Source organism: Macaca fascicularis, chromosome Y (genome assembly GCF_037993035.2).
Source record: "Macaca fascicularis isolate 582-1 chromosome Y, T2T-MFA8v1.1".
NCBI classification, from domain to species: Eukaryota; Metazoa; Chordata; class Mammalia; order Primates; family Cercopithecidae; genus Macaca; species Macaca fascicularis.
Window position 1 is genome coordinate 12,309,306 of NC_132903.1, and position 20,523 is coordinate 12,329,828.

Here is a 20,523-nt window from a genome sequence, read left to right on the forward strand (position 1 = left end):
ACTTAGCAACATTTTAAGCAAAATGTAAAAAAGATTATTGGATCCTCCTTTAAGTTTAGTTAATGCAGTTACTTCCTGTCCTGCTTGATATTAGTTAACACTTTGGCTTTTCAAGTGTTCTGAACGTTTTCTTCTATTCTGATGTTACAGTCTCTAAAGTTACCAGAAACCTGCATTTCAGAGTACCTGTTACAGCTTTATAGCTGATTATAAAACCATCTTTTAAAGAGACACAAAGTAAGACAATTATTAATGGATGACAAAGTGTTTTAAGGTAGACATAGTTAAAGATACAATCAACAAAGGCACCTTTTACCTCTGTGGCATACAATAATTTTAATGTAACAATTATAATTTTTACTTATAATGTACACTAAGATATATCAGAATTAGAGGAGTCTCCCATAACTTAGAAACATATATTCATATATTTATATGAATATAGCCCAAAGGAAGCCAAACACCATTTTATATTTGACAGTCCTTCTTCTAGGATTTTATACCAGATAAGCCAATTTCCACCTTATGTTAGTGTGCTATTAATGTTAAACTCAATTTTAATAAAACTTTGTAGACACATTTACCCAATTTTAATGCTTGACCATAAGGTAAGATTTTTTTATAGACACTTTTTAACCCTTTATATAACTTTTGTTTAAGCACAGGTTAGTGCTTTAACAGAAATACATGTGTATTTATTTCAGTGCTCAATTTACAGAAAAACTGGATGATACCCCTTCAACTTCAGTCAATATGTTTATACACAGCATTCTATTTACAATTAATCTTTCAAAACTTGCTTAACCTTTCAAAACAATTCTTTAACCTTTTCATGCAGGTAAAAATCCACATTCTTATGCCTCCTTATAATCTTTTTACCAAATGTATATTTAACTTTCCTTACACAACTTGCACATAAACAGTTTCTTCAATAGTTTTAAATACATATTTTACTATTAACTTTTAGCAACCATTACTTTTATTGAAAACCTTGGTAAGTTTTGGATTTTAATTGTGTGCTAGGTGTTAGCCTAGGACCTAGATAGAATTGCAGATAAGGCCTGGCTTATTCCCGTAATTAACTCCATGTGTCCTAGGTTTTACCTAGCTGCAAGCATGCAAGTTGTACAGCTAAGAGTTATAGGGACATTTTATAAAGCATTCAGAGGATCTAATTACTTTCAAATTTTACAACATTTCTTTATAAATTCCCTGTTATAAAACTTTTCATGACTTTTACAGACAGTCTCTGATATGCAACAACTTTCTGGCTTTTCATAAATATCCATTTCTTTAAACAGCCAGTTAAGTTATTTTAGGATAGGAATTTATCACACAAGAGTCTTTTTTATATAAACTGCCTTTTATTTAATATTAATGATGATAATAGTCCTTTCCAAAAAAAAAAAAAAAAAACTTCCTTCATGTCTGTGGTGTAGACTGCCTATGGCCACAAGATTGTAAACTACAATATTCCACTAAATAGTTTAATCTGTAGCCATCATCATTAAACCAATATTGCTGTTTTATTTATTTAAAAATTACACAGGCAAATGTTATTTTGTTTGAACTGAGTGACAGTTTTGTAGCCTTTCTGTCAAGTTTTCACACCATACAGTATTTACAAGAAATAAGGATGAAATTGACTAATTAATTAATGTGAACAAAAGTGTATGCTGGTGGATGGGTATTGTGGCTTACACCCAGAAGTTTGTGAGGCTGAGGTGGGCAGATCAAGAGGTCAGGATTTCGACCAGCCTGACCAACATGGTGAAACCCTGTCTCCACTAAAAATACAAAAATTAGCCAGGTGTGGTGGTGCATACCTGTAATCTCTGCTACTCAAGAGGCGAAAGCAGGAGAATCACTTGAACCCAGGAGGCAGAGGATGTAGTGAGCAGAGATTGTGCCACTGCACTCCAGCCTGGATGACACAGCAAGACTCTGTCTCCCCCGCCCCTGAAAAAAAAAGAAAAAGAAGAGAAAAAAAGGTATACTAACAACTCTTCAGATATTTATCATTTCAATACACCAGAAAGTTTCAAAGATTAAAGTCACATGAACAGAAAGTTCTCTCAGCATTTACCTTTTCCTTAAAAATATTTGACTTCAGCGCTAATTTTTATATATCAATTAATTAGAGCTCTTTTAATAGACATTACTCACATAACACATATACAGCCAAGCACACAATAAGAAGAAATTCAGTAATTGTAAGATTTTTTTTTCCTGCTAAGTTCCCCATTGCATTACTGGCCTTCAGATGAGGCCCTTTAAGAACAGTAATAGGAAAATGGTTTCTATTGACTAATAATACAGAAATTCTTGTATTTTCCATTCATTTATGAGATCATTAGGGCTCCAATTAGGGCTTTTAAGAGAGGATCATTTCTCTTACTATCGGGAATGGGGACCCTGTCTCTTCTTACCCTCTTTTTTCCTCTGGAATTTTTCCTTTTAAGATTTTTAGACTGGCTATAGAAGGTATGCTGTTTATCTCCAAATGTTTCTGCTGCCTGTAAAACTGACTGTTTTTCTGTAACAGTTACGGTTTTGGCTTAAATGTAGCATAGCATCTCTTCATTTAACATGAAATACTTGGCTTAAATTTTGGAAAACCTCTGTATATTTATTATGGTCATCAGAGAACCTACCTAGTTCCCCCTTTATTTATCTAAGTTATTGCAGTGAAAAGAAACTTGAGATGGTGCCTAATAAGGGGCATTCTGAGATGGTTTCTCCAGAAATTGCTTTTCTAATTCTGGGGAATTATTCTGCATGGGACTACCTGATATGATTGTTAAAAAAGCTGGGTTGATCTTAGAATGCTTGTGAAGGTTTAGTAAAAAATGTCATGCTTCTGTGCAAAAGAAAATGAGTCACTTTTTTCTTCAAAGTTCAGGGGTCAAAGTAGTTCTAAAAGTTTCAGAGTACCCTCCAGAGGGATGCAGACTGAAGTTGGACTGTCACCTCTCTAGAAAAATAGAAAAGAAAAGAGGTATCCCTCAGTCTCCTGCTTCTTTCAGCATGACCCAGGGAGGAGAAGAAGACAGTGGGAGTGTCCCCCAGACTGTTATTTCTCCTTGACTCCTGGGTCCCAGCATTGTGTTGAATATGCCACCCATGGTTGCAGGTGTGACCTTCAAATGATGGTAGCAGAGGAGCTAAGTAATGGGGCAAGTCATGCTCACCCATATGGCTTTAGCTCTCTGATGATGATTACTCTTTGACCTGCTAGATTGGGTCTGGGTCACTCCTTGATGGATGGGTCTCAGGAAAGATTACATGAAAGTTGCATTTGGGCAACTGTTGGACTTCCCTCCTTAATAGAGGAAGTGTTTCAGTATTATCTTTGGCTTCCCTTGCTATGGCCCTAGTGAAACATTGAAACCCCAAAGAATGAGACTGATTGACTTTCAAACATAAGTCCCATTTCTGGTGTAAATGCCAGTGTAGCTGAATGTAGAACAGGTGACTTAAAAGAGCATATATATGGAATGGCTCTCCTCTTGACTGTTAAAGGTTGAGCTTTGCTGTTTACAAATGGGGTATGGAGCCTGGTCTCTAATAGAGGGGTGTAAAAGGGAGAGAAATTACAAAACCAGAGTTTTTGGACAAAGGGCTAACAAGGCTCCCAGTGGAGAAAAATAAATCCCATTACCCTAGGTAGTGCTGTAGGGTCTGAAATGTTAGGTAAAAACTGACTCCATCCTTACAGACAGAAGTTAGAAAAAGAGGTTTGGGTTTAATTGACTATTCCTGTAGTATGCCTCCCATTACAAGAAAATTAACTTGTTTCATAAGGGAAATGCTTACATGTATTGGGCAAATACTGGGATTTTACATGGAGGGTAACACCAACCCAAATAGAGAGAGAAGAAACAATCCAAATGGAGAGAAAACAGGATACTCCCTTGGGTGAAATACTCACCCATATGTTGTCATGAATGTCTATCACTGAGGGGTGGAAGAGACCTTACTAGGTAAATACTTAAAATGAAATCTTGAATTCCTCTGTCTCAAGGAAATCACAAAAACACAGTTTCTCAAAGTTATATTTCTGATTACAGAAAAGACACCAACTAACTCTACCAAGCAAGATTATATCTCTAAGCTGAAAAAAACTCATCTGAAAGTATATACAATGAAGAGGTAAGTGCCATAATAGCCATGAGAGAAAAGAAGGAAAATGTAATATGGAAGGCCCTTGTGCTGACACATTGGTGGGCTGTTTAGGACTGAAGTAGTCTAACGGCCTTCCGATAACACTGGAGGTTAGCCACATTAAGAAATCTTCAGTTTTACTAGGACCTCCTTCCAATCCCCCATGTTGGCTTAGGTCCTCTGTGAAAGGAAACTAGATTGGAGAAGACTCATAGATGAATGTAAAGAGTTAAAGTTAAAAGTCTGGTCTTACTCACCGTTCTGATGAATTCCCTTCTGCCAAGCCAATGAATCAAAATATGTTGCATTCTTACCAATGCACCTTAATATAGAAGTTTCTTGTTGTCTGAACAAGCCCTTCAGGTTTTTTGTTCTTTATCCAAGAAAATTATGAAAGACGAGAAAATTAAGAATTGTAAACACAAAGATAAAGTTGGAATGAAAGTTTAATATGAAGGGAAAAAAGCTCTCCACAGCAGAGAGAGGAGTCTGAGTGCATTGCTGGTTACTTCAGAATTCAAAAGCTTTTATAAGAAACTCCTCTCATGTGTGTAGGAGTTTGAGTAACTTCTCCTATCAATAAACCTGTGTGTTCAACTCCCATTATCTCATGTAGCTGTGGGTATATCTCCAGGCAAGCACACAGTGCCACTTACTTTTCTTGTATAAATATGGTTTGTTTTCAACAAGCCATCCTCAGCCCTGTGCATATTTCCACCACGTATATGCCTGAAAGGGAGAGAAATTTTTTTTCCTAGGATTTCACTAATTATACAGATTGCTTATCTGTGTGTAGGTGCAGCCCGAGTTTTTCACAATTTTTTTTTTTCTTATTCCTCCATACCTGTTGAAATACCCCAGATGAAACAGTTAACATGCTGAATATAAAGCTCTGTTGGACTGGCTTTATGATGGCCAATATATCCTCCCACCAAATATCCCTATTACCAAGTTCATGGTAAATTTCTGAGCTAAATGAGCCTCTTTTTAAATGGCTGTCTCTCCCACAGAATCATAGGACTGTTTAAAAAGCCTCATCAATTTTGCTATCCCTCATAGGTCATACAGATGCAACTTCCTAATGGAAACCCAAATCTTTTTCACCTGAAAAGTTAAAAAAGTCTGGGGGGGGGGGACGTAAAAAAAGAAGTGGGGCATAATTCCTAACTCCAAAATATAGAAACATGTAGATTAATATAATTGCAAAACTTAACATATGTAAACAAGCTTTACCTAAAAGTCTTATGAAAATGGGTACTATGTCACCAGGCGTGGTGGCTCACTCCTGTAATCCCAGCACTTTGGGAGGCTGAGAGGGGTGGATCATGAGGTCAAGAGATCAGACCATCCTGGCCAACAAGGTAAAACCCCATCTCTACTAAAAATACAAAAATTAGCCAGGCATTGTGGTGGGTGCCCGTAGTCCCAGCTACTCAGGAGGCTGAGACAGGAGAACTACGTGAACTGAGGAGGCAGAGGTTGCAGCAAGCTGAGATCACACCACTGCACTGCACTCCAGCCTGGTGACAGAGCAAGACTTCTTGTTAAAAACCAAGCCAAACCAAACAAACAAACAAACAAAAATGGATACTGTATCTAACTGGGGCATAATTCATCTGTCTGGTACTATAAACTGAAGGTATACAAATCTGTTCCCTTAGGAAATGTTAATTGGACGTACTAAGTGGAAACTAGTAAATTGCCTATGCTGACAAAATGTAGAGTAAAAGCTTAAGTGTTAGTTGGGAAAAATACTCCAGTGTGTATTCCTTTATGTGGAGCTTTTATCACAGTCGAAGGAAAAAACTAGGAGTACCTTTCAATGACAATGACTGAACTAGAGAATTTCTATTTAATGGGGCATTTATTGCCTTTCTGTGAAATGTTAACTGAAACTACCTACATGCTAATGGAAATAATGTTTCCCAAAAGAGTTACATCATAAAATAAAAGTGGTTAACATAAAATCTTGCTGCCTAACAAGCAGAAAGCCTCTGTCATAGGATAAATTGTGAGAAGCTGCTACATTATAGAGTGTCTAATAGCTGTCAAACTCAGTTTCAGTGGGGCTGACACCTTAAATCTCCTGGTGAGCTTGGGGCCCAAAAATCTGTGCACTTCTGCTTTGATTGTAATTTTCTGGCATCAATTAAATATAAAAACAGAGTTTGATTTACTTGAGCAGCATCTGATGCAGTAAAGAAGATAGAAAAATCATAGAAACAAAGAAAAAAGGTGTCCTTTAAGAAAAGCCAGACTGATGAAGACAAAAAAAAAAAAAAAAAAAAAAAAGAGTCAAGTTACTAAAATCAGAAATAAAGGGTGAGGAACATTAATGTCAATCTTACATCAGGGCCTGTTGGGGGTGGGACTGAGGGGAGGGAACTTAGAGAATGGGTCAGTAAGTGCAGGAAACCACCATGGCACATGTCTACCTATGTAACAAACCTGCACTTTCTGCACATGTATTCTGGTTATTTTTAGAAGAAATAAAAAGAAACAAAAATTGTATAAAAGGAAGAAGAAAAGGAAAAGGAAGAAAGAAAGAGAAAGAAAGAAAGAAAGAAAGAAAGAAAGAAAGAAAGAAAGAAAGAAAGAAAGAAAGAAAGAAAAAGGGAGGGAGGGAGGGAAGGAGTGAAGAAGGAAAGAAAGAAGGAGGGAAGGAAGGAAGGAAGAGAAGAAAGAAAGAAAAAGAAAGAAAGAAAGAAAGAAAGGAAGGAAGAAAAGAAACAAAGAAAGAAAAAAAGAAAGGGAAAGGAAGAAAGGGAGAAAGGGAAAGGAAGAAAGGAAGAAAGAAAGAAAGAAAAGAAAGAAAGAAAGAAAGAAAGAAAGAAAGAAAGAAAGAAAGAAAGAAAGAAAGAAAGAAAGAGGGAAAGAAGGAAAGAAGGAAAGAAAAGAGAAAGAAAAGTTTATTTAAGGGGCATGTACCTTGCTCTGGGACAGTAACTAAAGCTACCTCTATGATGGCAGACATAAAGTAATTTTGTCACCTGATCTTGATATCTGAGCTGGTTCCCAGGAAACACTCTAATAAGGGACGCAATACCCAAAATATCTGCAGACAAGTGGGTGACAGGGTTGTTAGCAGCACTGAATCCATGTGGGTCTGCAGCAACTTTCCTCCTGAGAGAAAAGTGTTTGTCTGAGGCACACAAGGCAGGGGCATAGACTGAGGCAGTTCTAGTGCAGAAGTTAAAGTGTATTAAAAATATTTTAGAGCAGGAATGAAAGAGAGTTAAGTAGCTTGGAAAGGGCCAACCAGATGACTTGCTCTTAAGTCATCTTGATTCAAGTACCAGGTTTAGCTTCTGACTTGCAGTCATATATGTTGGTATACTTCTGGGGTCTTGCATATCTTCTCTCCTAATTCTTCCTGTCTGGCAAGCTGTCTGCACATGAAGCGCCCTGCTAGTACTTGGGAGGGGGCACATGCTCAGTTTGTTTACTGAAGTTGAGTGAATGTGGTACATTCTTTCTTTACTAGTCAAGGGTTCCTAGAAGGTAATATACCACTTAGGTTCTGCTATTTTGCCTCTTACTACACATGCTTGGGCACATTGACCCAAATCCTCAGATCTTACTTAGAAGCTACTAATCACCAGTTTTATATGTTTCTATATTTTGGGAACGTGCCTTGCTCTGACACCAGTAATGAGACATTTTTATTATGGAGAGACGGTTAACAACAGCCTGACCATCACCTGACAGTCACCTAACAGAGGTGGGGGTCACTTCTGCCCTACTTATGGGTGACTACCTACTTACTATTACTGGAGGACACTGGTACGACCATGAAATTCTTGGCAAGGAAGAAGCACTCTAGTGTAACAACTATTATTTTTTCCTTTATTCCCCAAATCACCACAAATTTTCTTTCTCCCCTGCCTTATGCAGTAGTCCTAGGGCCAGGGCTGCAATGGCAAGAGCAGAAAGCAGGAATAATTCCCAAACAAGAAACCATAACTGTGTTTTCAGATGTTACTTCAGAATTCCTAAGGGCCTACTAGGGGTGGATTGCAAAAAACAAAACAAAACAAAACAAAACAAAACCATTAATTTATATTTTTATGTAGATAACCTTATCTGAATGGGAGTGGATCTAAATGGGAGTGGACTGAGGAGAAACTGCTTGCTGGACTAGTACAGCTGCCTACAATCTAAACTAGCACAGTGGTGATTCTAATGTCCTTTCCAAAGTTGAAAAATTGTAGGCATTAATGGGGAGAAGGAGAAACAGTAAAAGTAAAGGAATGAATACATGGGTTCTAAAATGAGAACAATTTAATACCACCTCAAAAGAGTTTCAGAGCAAGAGATAATGTGTCTTAGCTCATTTACACCAGATGCCTGAAAGAGTGAAGTTACGCATTTCCCAGCATCACTCCTTCTTTAGAACCTGACAAGATTAAAAGGAAGCCTGAAACCTGAATGAACTCATTCTAGGAGACATTACTAAAATAGGATGGACCAAATTAATTATTAATGGTGAAAAGGGGTTGTAGTCATGTTGCAATATCTTCTGCATTGTATGTTCATTTCATGTAAGGGATCCAAGTTTTACGATGGTGGGCGTATTAGTCCATTTTTATGCTGCCAATAAAGAGACACCAGAGACTGGGTAATTTACAAAATAAAGAGGTTAAATGGATTTACTGTTACACATGACTGGGAAGGCCTTATAATCACAACAGAAGGCAAGGAGGAGCAAGTCACATCTTATGTGAATGGTGGCAGTCAAAAAAGAGAGCTTGTGCAGGGAAACTCCCCATTATCCACCCATCAGATCTCATGAGATTTATTCACTATCGTGAGAACAGCATGAGAAAGACATGCCCACATGGTTCAGTAACCTCCCACGAGGTGCCTTTCACAACACATAGGAATTTGAGATGAGATTTGGGTGGGAACATCATCAAACCATATCAGGAGAGTTGGAGTGGGTGGTGGGGTAGTGGAAGGGTGTGAAATATATATTATTAAATATATATCATGAAATATATATTTGATCTTCCCCTCTATTTCCTTACATCCTTGGAATTTCCAATATGCTGCAAAGCACTGTCTTTTTGTATGCTAATGGACACTGAGAGCTTTAGAATTTGACTGATCACCAGAAAGACCAAAGCATGTTTAGAGGGCAGAAACATTCAGCCCCACTCCCCAACCTGCAGGAAGGAGGAGACAAGGGCTGAAGGTCCGTTTGACCAACAATGGCCAATGGCTTAATCAATCATTCTTTCCAATATAGTTTGAATATGTTTACCCTACAAACCTCATGTTGAAATGAGATCTCTAATATTGGAGGTGGGGTCTTGTGGGAGGGGTTTGAGTCAAGGGGGTGAATCACTGATAAATAGCTTGGCACCCTCCCCACAGTAATATGTTCATATGAGATGTACTGTTACAAAACTGGGGACCTCTCTCTTCTCTCTCTTGTCTTCTCTCCTACCTCATGACATATCTGTCCCCCTTTCACCTTCCATCATGAGTAAATGTTTCCTGAAGCCACACCAGGAGATGTTGCTCTCATGCTTCTTGTACAGCCTGCAGAACTATGAGTCATGTGATGCTGTTTATTTTCATATACACAGTTGAGTATTTAATTATAGCAGCAAAAAATGGACTAATCCACTGATGTAATGCAGCCTCCATAAAAGTCTAAGGAGACAGATTTCAGAGAGCTTCCAGGTATCAGAACATATGAAGTTTCCTTTTTGTCGTTTAGATAGAATTTTGTCCTTTTTGCTCAGGCTGGAGTGCAACGGTCTAATCTTGGCTCACTGCAATCTCTACCTCCTGGGGCCAAGCAATTCTGATGCCTCAGCCTCCCAAGTAGGTGGGATTACGGACACCCACGACCATGCCCAGCTAATTTGTTTTTGTATTTTTAGTAGAGATGGTGTTTCACTATGTTTGCCAGACTGGTCTTAAACTCCTGACCTCAGGTGATCCACCTGACTCAGGCTTCCCAAAGTGCTGGGATTACAGGTTTGAGCCACCACACCCAGCTGAAGCTTCTTGGAAGGTGGCATGCTCAAAGATGCATGGAAGATTCATACCCCTTTCCTCATTCCTCCCACTATGCATGTTTTCCTCTGTATCCTTTGCTACATCCTTTATAATAAATTGGTAAGTGTGAAGTTAACATACCCCCAAACAACTATTCCAGCTAATAAGTGAACTCAGCAATTTTTCAGAATATAAGATTAGAATACAAAAATTATCTATACTAGTAAAAAAAGTAACAAGTAAATTTTTAGTTGGATTTATTTTAAATATTTAAATACAAAAAGTGAACAGGGGCTTCTGTTTTTGTTTATTTATTTATTTACATACACACTGGTCTAAGCCAAAATGTGCAGAGAAAATGAGCTCTTGCTTTTAGTTTCCATTCTATGGCTGAAGCTGTAGCTGGCCTCCCTCCTCCTCCACCTACACAGAGATTCATAGTGACTGCTTTACACTACAGGTTTAATGCATTTTATCTGTTTTATATTGTTGCATTGGTGCTCCTGGTATGTTACAGTCTTTTATACATATACACAGTCATTAATGGGAAAAAGAATCTCTCTCTCACTGGCATCAGTTCTTACTCCATAATGGGAAAGTGAAATGTCACAGTTAGGGACAATTTAGTGAAAGAAGAGGGGTGACTGGAGCTGGAATAACCATCTGCATGGCTGCACTCTGGTATCATAATGAACAAAAGTATGTCAGGATAGTGTGGAGGACACTATTGCAAGTAGAGTCTCTTTGGGAGATTCTGTGGGGAGAACTTTCTTCCCCGGGTTTAGCTGATGTGCCAAAGTTAAAAAAAAATCAAATAATCAGCTTTTAAGATTTCTCTCACTATGACAGCCCATATACAGCAATCACAATCTAGATCTTTCCAAGAAGTAACGGTAGAGCCCCTGACAGAATACCTTCTTTCTTACAACCCTATAAGCCTAGAGAAGTGTCTGTTGCTGCTGTCATTGCTGCTTTTGCTCCATTTGCAACTTCTCAGTCTCAAAGATGAAAGCAAAACCAGGATCATAAAGGAGGTGGTCCCAATAGACACAGCTGCCCTGGAAAACCTGTTCATTTTCTGAGTCACAAAGATGGGGAAATTGTAAATGGCATGGACTGTACAACTGAATCATCTCTGAAAACATCTTCATCAGACCCCACTGTGTCTGCCACAGGCTCTCCTCTAGCTCTTCCTTGTCGTTGTACTTTTATAGCTCCTTCTCAAGTCTTCTTCATGTAACCTTTACAGGAGAAATTAATCAGAAACAGGGGTCCTGGGCACCAACCATCATGCCTGTCTGAGCACCAGTGGCAACAGTGACAGCAACCATGGCTGTTGGACACCCAGAATAATTTTTTACAAGAAAGTGTTATTTAAAATAGCAGCCCAAGATTTTTAAAAATGAAAGTAATTTTAAAAATTAATACAAAATGGGTCAACAACCAAAATTAAAAGAGCCAGTCTGCAAAACTCTTTTTTTTTTTTTTTTTTAAATTTATTTATTATTATTATACTTTAAGTTGTAGGGTACATGTGCATAACGTGCAGGTTTGTTACATATGTATACTTGTGCCATGTTGCTGTGCTGCACCCATCAACTAGTCATTTACATCAGGTATAACTCCCAATGCAATCCCTCCCCCCCCCCCTCCCCATGATAGGCCCCGGTGTGTGATGTTCCCCTTCCTGAGTCCGAGTGATCTCATTGTTCAGTTCCCACCTATGAGTGAGAACATGCGGTGTTTGGTTTTCTGTTCTTGTGATAGTTTGCTAAGAATGATGGATTCCAGCTGCATCCAAGTCCCTACAAAGGACTCAAACTCATCCTTTTTTATGGCTGCATAGTATTCCATGGTGTATATGTGCCACATTTTCTTAATCCAATCTGTCACTGATGGACATTTGGGTTGATTCCAAGTCTTTGCTATTGTGAATAGTGCTGCAATAAACATACGTGTGCATGTGTCTTTATAGCAGCATAATTTATAATCCTTTGGGTATATACCCAGTAATGGGATGGCTGGGTCATATGGTACATCTAGTTCTAGATCCTTGAGGAATCGCCATACTGTTTTCCATAATGGTTGAACTAGTTTACAATCCCACCAACAGTGTAAAAGTGTTCCTATTTCTCCACATCCTCTCCAGCACCTGTTGTTTCCTGACTTTTTAATGATTGCCATTCTAACTGGTGTGAGATGGTATCTCATTGTGGTTTTGATTTGCATTTCTCTGATGGCCAGTGATGATGAGCATTTTTTCATGTGTCTGTTGGCTGTATGAATGTCTTCTTTTGAGAAATGTCTGTTCATATCCTTTGCCCACTTTTTGATGGGGTTGTTTGTTTTTTTCTTGTAAATTTGTTTGAGTTCTTTGTAGGTTCTGGATATTAGCCCTTTGTCAGATGAGTAGATTGCAAAAATTTTCTCCCATTCTGTAGGTTGCCTGTTCACTCTGATGGTAGTTTCTTTTGCTGTGCAGAAGCTCTTTAATTTAATGAGATCCCATTTGTCAATTTTGGCTTTTGCTGCCGTTGCTTTTGGTGTTTTAGACATGAAGTCTTTGCCCATGCCTATGTCCTGAATGGTACTACCTAGGTTTTCCTCTAGGATTTTTATGGTATTAGGTCTAACATTTAAGTCTCTAAACTCTTAAGCAAATATATGGAAACACCTTTCTTAACCTTGAGTTTGTATTTCATTTTGTAAATATGACACCAACAACACAAGGAACAAAACTTTAAGCCATAGATAAATTGAAGTTGTTTAATATGGAAAAGTATGTCAAAAGACTGTCTACAGAGAGTCAAAAGACAACCTACAAAATGAGAGAAAACATTTTCAAATTGTAGATTTCATAAGCATCTGGTATCTAGACTCTGTAAACAACTGCCACAACCCAATAACAAACTGATAAACAATCCATTTACCAGATGAGCAAAAACCAAGCAAGCAAACAACAATAGAAAACAAATACAGAAATCCTATATGAAATAAATACTTCTCCAAAGAAAATAGACCAATGACTCACAAGCACATAAAAAGATGCTCACAAGCACATAAAAAGATGAATGTCATTGGTCATTAGAGAAATTCCACTGAAATTCTGGAGTTAATGGTTAATTTTATGTTTTGTTAGTTTTATTTTAAGATGGAGGGAGGAATGAGGCTTATGCATATAATGTAACATAATTTAACCATACAAAGAAATGATGTGCCAAAATCTACCACAATGTGGATGAATCTTGAGAGCAATATGTTAAGTGAAAGAAACCAGACATGAGCAACCATAATGTAGGATTTCAATTGTAAAAAACTTCCAAAATCTGTTTATCCATAGAGATTGAAAAATGACAGTGGCTGTCATAGACCAGCAAGAAGTGGGTAATAGGCAGTGACTGGTTCTATAACACTGTGAATGTGTCAAATGTCACTGAGTTGTGTTCTTTAACATGGTTAACCTTATCTTATAAAATAACATATTATTTTATGTTACAAAATCATACAAAATGATTGCCATCTCTAAGGCTTCCCTGAAACACCTGTGCATTTTCTGAGCCACAAAGAGGAAGAAATCAAAAGTTGTTCTGGCAATGGAGCCATTTTAAGTCATTTGAAAACATAAAATTAACATGAAATAAAAATGTAAAGAGATAGGTGGGCAGGGTGGCTAACCTGTAATCCCAGTTCTTTGGAAGGTTAAGGCAAGAGGATTGCTTGAACCCAGGAGTTTGAAGTTGTAGTGAGCTAAGGACCTGCCATTGTTCTCCAGACTGATTCACAGAGGGACACACTGTTTCTAAAATAAAATAAAATAAAGTAAAGTAAAATAAATATAAAGAGATGAGTCTTCAAGAAAAGAGCCTATTTGGGAACATGTAAGAATTTCAAGGCTGCGTGTGAGGCTCATGCCTTTAATTGTAGCATTTTGGGAAACCAAGAAGGGCAGATCACATGAAGCTAAGAGTTTGATAGCAGCCTGGCCAACATAGTGATAGCCCCATCTCTACTAGAAGTAGGAAAACTACCTGGGCATGGTGTCATGTGCCTGTAATTCCAGCTACTCAGGAGGATGAGGCAGGAGGATTGCTTGAACCTGGTAGCCCCTAGGTATGTCTGAGAAACAAAAAAACAAAGTGAGGGCTTTCATGAGGGAAAGAAGGAAGATTATGTGAATTGTTTTAAAAGAAAGTTTGTTGGTGCTGGCAGTGTCTCCCAGAGGCTGGTGAGTTCTGATTGATGAGTAGCAGCAGTTATTGGGTAAGACTTAAAGTCACTATTAGGTTTTTCTGGCTTTCCTGTTGAACTGCAAAACTAGTTTTTAGAAACAATGTATGTGACCTGGGTGCCCTCATGACTTTCAGACTCTATTACATTTGGGTATAACATGGAAGGCCCTATTTGTGTAATTAACTTGCACCTACCTTAAAGAGAAAAGATTCACATTATTAAATACAAGCCCTCTCTCTTTCTCTGCCACTCTCCCATTTTTCGTTCTCTCTTTTTCTTTAGCTCTATCTCCATTTCTCAAAACAGGGGGAGAGGAAATATTATCTACTGATAATCAGTGCTTTCAAAATTTTAGTACCAGGTAAACAATTATTCTCATTGGTTCCCCTGAGCAACCATTTACACATCAAGAAGTGTGGAGACATTAGCATTTTCCTCCTTTCACCTCACTGACAATTGAACATCACACCATAATTTTGTCCATTAGGACTTTAAATAGACCTTCTTTTTAACTCCATTATTCTTCTATTCATCCCTTCCTCTAGGTAATTTTTTTTTTTCAAGATGAAGTCTCACTCTGTTGCCCAGGCTGGAGTGCAATGGCATGATCTCGGCTCACTGCAACCTCAGCCTCTCAGGTTCAAGTGCTTCTCCTGCCTCAGCCTCCCGAGTAGCTGATATTACAGGCATGTACCACCATGTCTGGATAACTTTTTATATTTTTAGTAAAGATGGCGTGTCACCATGCTGGCCAGATTTGTCTCAAACTCCTTACCTCAAGTGATCCACCTGCCTCAGTCTCCCAAACTGCTGGCATTACAGACACGAGCCACCACACTTAACCTATAGCTTTCTGGTTTAGAATCTACTTCAAATATTCCCAGAACACTCAATTCTAAACTAAGCTCACAGTCAGTAATATAGTCTTACCTTAAAGGGCTTTAACTGCTGATTTACTGTAGCCTGATATTCAATTTCTCTCACCATTTTTCTCTTGTTTTTATTCCAACTTCAGACATAGATTATCCATCCTTCCAATTTTAGGCCATCTCCTTTTCACTGGTAATCTGTCTTCTACATCAGTATTCCTCTTCCTTCTGACATTCTCCTATGGAGTTTAATTTTTTTTTTATCCAATGGCAATAGTAAATCCAGCTTTTGTGGAATCTGAATCTTACACTTCTTGCACACTACTGTCTACAACAGATATAAAATTGCAAATACTGGCCAGACCTGGCGGTTCAGGTCTGTAATCCCAGCACTTTAGGAGACTGAGGCAGGTGGGTTACTTGAGGTCAGAATTTCAAGACCAGACTGGCAAACAGGGTGAAACCCTGCCCACACTAAAAATACAAAAACTAGCCCAGTGTCGTGGTGTGTGCCTATAGTTCTAGCTACTTGGGAGACTGAAGTAGGAGAAACACTTGATCCTGAGAGGTAGAGGTTTCAGTGAGCTGAGATTGTGCCACTGCTCTGCAGACTGGGCAACATTGATTCAAGTAAAAAAGGACAAATACAAAATTACACAGGAAATTAAACAGATAAAAAATGAAATAACAGTAAAATACATTTTAAAAAAGATATATATATATATAAAATGTCAGTGGTTACATGGTTATGACTATATAAATTTTTTTCACTGCTAGACAGTGTTACAGTTTTTGGTGTGTGCACTTCCTTTTTCTACATTTTCTCTAGGTTTAGTTCTATGTACACATACATTGCCAATCTCTGAGGTTCATACACATATTTTCTTTCAGTATGTTGAAACATATCTGAATATGGTTGATATGTTTTAATATCTACATTTATTCCTGTTATCCTGAAAGTGGACCCCAGATTCCTGGATAAGAGGATGTATTAATTATCACTAATTTGCTGCAATAACTGCTCCAGATGCCATTTACCCCAATTCTCTGCTTTTCCAAGGAGAAGTGATAAGAACTAAGTCCATGCCACTCAGCACAAACTATGGTCTATGCTGTAGATGACGAACCCAGAGATTTTGAATCTGACTTCTTACATACATACACACTGTCCATTTTATCTCCTCAGAGAGGGACAGAAAGCTTTAAACTCTCAGATCTAAATAGTTTCTTTTTGGGAATTGTCTCCAGGAAGAAAAGGAGCATCTCAGGCTTAAAACTCCTGGAATGTTTCCACAGTCCCAGGCTCTATCTGTGTTCTGGAATGTAAAAACACACCTTGAAAGAGGTAAAATAGTCAGAACCACATTTTACACTCTTTTAAATACCAAGGCTTGTTCTTTGACCCAGTTCTCTGTGAAATTTATTCAAGTAGCCCCAACTATGCAGACACATAGTATGTTTTCTCTGCAGTCTCACTTGGGGATTTCAGTGTTATCTTTTGGAAGATAATCCTGTTAGTAACCACTGCATATCCACCCTATGCATGTTAAACATGCTTCAACTCTTTTCCAAACTGAATCCAGAATCCTGCATTATAGTATACCTGTTATGGCTTACACTTTTTTTTTTTTTTTTTTAAAGATGGAGTCTCGCTCTGTCACCCATGCTGGAATGCAGTGGCATGATCTCAGCTCACTGCAACCTCCACTTCCTGGGTTCAAGGGATTCTTCTGCCTCAGCCTCCTGTACAGCTGGAATTACAGGCACATGCCACCACTCTCAGCTAATTTTTGTATTTTTAGTAGAGATGGCATTTCAACACGTTGGTCAGGCTGGCCTTGAAGTTCTGACCTCAAGTATCCACCCATGTAGGCCTCTCAAAGTGCTGGGACTACAGGCATGAGCCACCTTACCCAGCCATGATCTCATTTTGATGCAGCACTTCTACCCACATTGCTTGCCAAAGAAACCATTCTCATTTTATATGTACAGACACATATATTTTCAGTATCTTTTATAATTATTTCTTTGATTATTCCTTTCTTCCAACCCACCTGTCTTCTGTTATTTTCTTTTTAATCCTAGCAAAGTTAGCATGCTGGACTGAGCTTCTATTTACTTATGTCTTTTCTCATTTTAAAGAGAAATAGATGTTGAATGACATCCCTGACTTGACAAGACATCAATCCGCAAATGTACTTACAAATTACATGTAATGTAGCATAGATGTCTTCTCATTAATTTCTGCATATAATTTATGTGAATTACATAGATATAGTTAACATTATCTCTACTTACAGATGTTTAGGTTTACTTTCCCTATTTCTATTGTCTTCCTCCTCTGTTCAAATTTTAGTGATTATCTTTTACTGGGCTTTCCCCAAACTCCTTGAGGTTGAGTTAAAAGAAAAACTTTCAGTGGGGTGCAGTGGATCACACCTATAATCCCAGCATTTTGAGAGGCCAAGGCAGGTGTATCATGAGGTCAGGAGATCAGACAATCCTGGATAGCATGATGAAATCCTGTCTCTACTAAAAAAAAATACACACACACACACACACATTATTATTATTATTTGATGAAGTGCATTGTCTCTTTATAACAAAGATCCTGAAAAAACTGGGTATAAAAAAAACGTACCTCAACAAAATAAAATCCTTATATGACAGACTCACCATTCATATCACACTGCATAGGGAAAAACTGAAACTGTTTTCTCCAAGAACTTAAACAAGATGAGATCAAAGACAAGACCAGCATGCCACTTTTATCACTGTCATTCAACATCATCCTGGTGCGCATAGCAAGAAAATCAGACAGTAGAAATAATGAAGCCTACCCAAATTGTAAAGAAAGAAATCAAATTGTTTTTCTTTGGAGATGATATAATCTTATGGCTGGAAAAAACTGAAGTCTATACCAAAAGACTATTACAACTTATAAGCAAATTCAGTAAAGTTGCAAGATACAAAATCAACAAACAATAATCAGTAGCATTTCCACATGCCAATAGCAAAAATTCTGAAAAAGGAGCCATGAATGTGATTCCATTTATGACAGCCACAAATAAAATAAAATATCTAGGAATAAACTTAATCAAAAATTAAAACACCACTACAATAAGAATTATGAAATATTGATGCAGCATGTTAAAGAACACACACAGACACACACACACACATACAAATGGAAAGGTATTTCATGTTCATGGATTAGAAGAATCCATGTTGTTAAAATATCCATACTACCCAAAGCAATCTACAAATTCAATGCAATCACTACTAATATACTAATGACACTCTTCACAACAATAGGACAAAAATATGTCTTAAATGTCTATGAAACCACAAAAGACTCCTAATAGCCAAAGCTATCTGGAACAAAAAGAACAAAACTGGAGAAGTCATATTACATGACTTGCAATTGTTCTGCAGAGCTATAGTAACCAAAAGAGCATGGTACTCACATAAAAAGAGACACATAGACCTATTGGGAACAGGCTTCCCAAAATCTGGCCATACACTGACCCCAGAACTGTCCATAAACAAAATCTCTGCAGCACTGTGACATGTTCATGATGGCCATAATGCCCACACTGGAAGGTTGTGGGTTTACTGGGATTTTAAAGCATGGTTAGAGGAGTCTCTTAAAAAAGGGATTGCAGATTTGGCTGCTCAGGATGTAGTACTGCAGTTACTAGCTTTTGACAATGGTAATCTCAATTGCCAGGCTGCTCTGTGACTTATAAGAGGGAAAGCACATTTAGTTGATTATACCAAGGCCTGTGGTGGTATCGGAGGTAATCTTCATAAAGCACTTTGTTGACACAGGCAATGGCAGGACTGAGAGTGGATAAGGGAAATACTCCATTTCCTGGAGTTTGTTTTAACTGTGGGAAGCATGTTCATACTAAGAAAGAATGTAGAAAAATTCAGTAAGACAGGCTGACAGATACAGGAAAAAGAAAACTACTGAGCCTGAAATATGTCCAAAATGTAAAAAAGGAAAATATTGGGCTCATCAGTGTCACTCTAAATTTGATAAAGATGGGAACTTGATTTTGGGAAATGCCATGAGGGGCCTGTTCTGGGCCCCATTCCAAACTGGGACATGTTCAGCTCAGGTCATTCCCTCACCCCTGGAAAATGTCTGTCCCCTGCCACTGATGATAATTCTGCAGTAGATTTATGCTGCACAAAAGCTGTGAGCCTTCTGCCTGGAGAAACCCCACAAAAGGTCCCAACAGGAATCTGTGGACCTTGCAGCGGAGACAATAGGATTACTTTTAGGAAGATCTAGTTTAAATTTAAAAGGGGAAAGTCAATATACAATGCATGAAATGGGGTATGTCCCTGGTATGTGACTAGAAAACGAATTTGCAAGTTTTGAAAGAACCACTTCAAATGGAAAGATAAAATTCCTGCCAAGGTTTAGGATAAGATTTTTGATGGCAGCCATTGTTAAACCTCCAGAACTTATACCTTCAAAATGGTTAACAGATAACCCAATTTGGATAGAATAATGGCCTCTAAGTAAAGACTAACTGGAGGCTTTAGAGAAATTAGTTACCAAACAATTAGAAAATGGGAACATAGCTCCGACATTTTCCCCTTGGAATTCTCCAGTTTTCATAATTAAGAAAAAATCAGGTAAATGGATGTTGTTAACTGACTTAAGAGCCATCAATTCAGTTATACAACCTATGGGAGCATTACCGCCAGGGTTGCCTTCTCCTACTATAATTTAAAAAAAAAATAGACTTTAATAGTCATAGATTTTAAAGACTGTTTCTTTACTATCTCTTTACCTGAGTAAGACTGAATGGTTTGCATTTACAATTCCTGTGGCAAACAACCTGCAGCCTGCTAAACATTTTCATAGTTTTACAGATGGGTCTAATAATGGTAAAGTTTCTTATTCTGAATCTACAGGTAAAGTTTTTGAGATGCCATATACCTCAGCTCCGAAAGTGGAGTTGTAGTTGTGATTGAGGTATTGACTGTTTTTGATATGCCTATTAATGTGATTTCTGATTCTTCATACATGGTTTATTCCACACAGTTAATTGAAAATGCTCAGTTATTATTTCATGCAGATAAACAACTGATGACTTTATTTAGCCAATTGCAAACAGCAGTTAGGCATAGACTGCACCCTTTTACATCACTCACATTAGGGCTTATACACCTCTTCCAGGACCTTTGAAGGCCATCAAATGACTGATTGCCTAGTTGTTAATGCAATATCTAA